This window comes from Nicotiana attenuata, unplaced genomic scaffold (genome assembly GCF_001879085.1).
Source record: "Nicotiana attenuata strain UT unplaced genomic scaffold, NIATTr2, whole genome shotgun sequence".
Classification (NCBI taxonomy): domain Eukaryota; kingdom Viridiplantae; phylum Streptophyta; class Magnoliopsida; order Solanales; family Solanaceae; genus Nicotiana; species Nicotiana attenuata.
The window spans coordinates 206,507-207,123 of NW_017670297.1; positions in this window are offsets into that span (position 1 = coordinate 206,507).

The following is a 617-nucleotide window of genomic DNA, read 5'->3' on the forward strand; positions in this document are numbered from 1 at the left end:
GCTAGGTTTTCAGGTTTCAAGTTTTGTAACTTTTATTTTATTATTTTAGTTTTTTTTATTTTTTTTTATTTTAGTTTTATTTGTTTATTTGAGAAACATGACATCATGGAATTATGAGAATTTTGTTGTTGGTAATTCTACTTTTGATCCTCCTTATGCATATTGTGAAGGAAACCACCCAGGGCAAAATTATCAAAATATTCCTGAGAGCGAGTTTTGTGCACCAACTCAATCTTATGTGTGGAATGTGTGTGATATGTGTGGTGGTCAAGATGGTCACTTTCACGGTTGTGCTTATATTTCTTACCTTCCCCCAACCCCTTACTTTGATGGTTCTTCTTTTTCTGGTGAAGTTAATAGGAACAAAGAACCTAGGGAAGCTGACCTAAAGAAGCTCGAAGATATGTTAAAGTGTATTTTGGAACAACAGAGTAAATTACTACTGCGGATAGAAAGGCAGGAGGAAACTATTCACAACTTGAAAGTTCACATGAGTCAACTGATTGAAGTTTTTAATGCTCAACAAGCCAATATTGTGAATAGTATCCAAGAAGAGCGTGAATTAGATACAGAAATTGATGAGCTAGAGGAGGAGGCTAGAGTAGAACACCAACAAT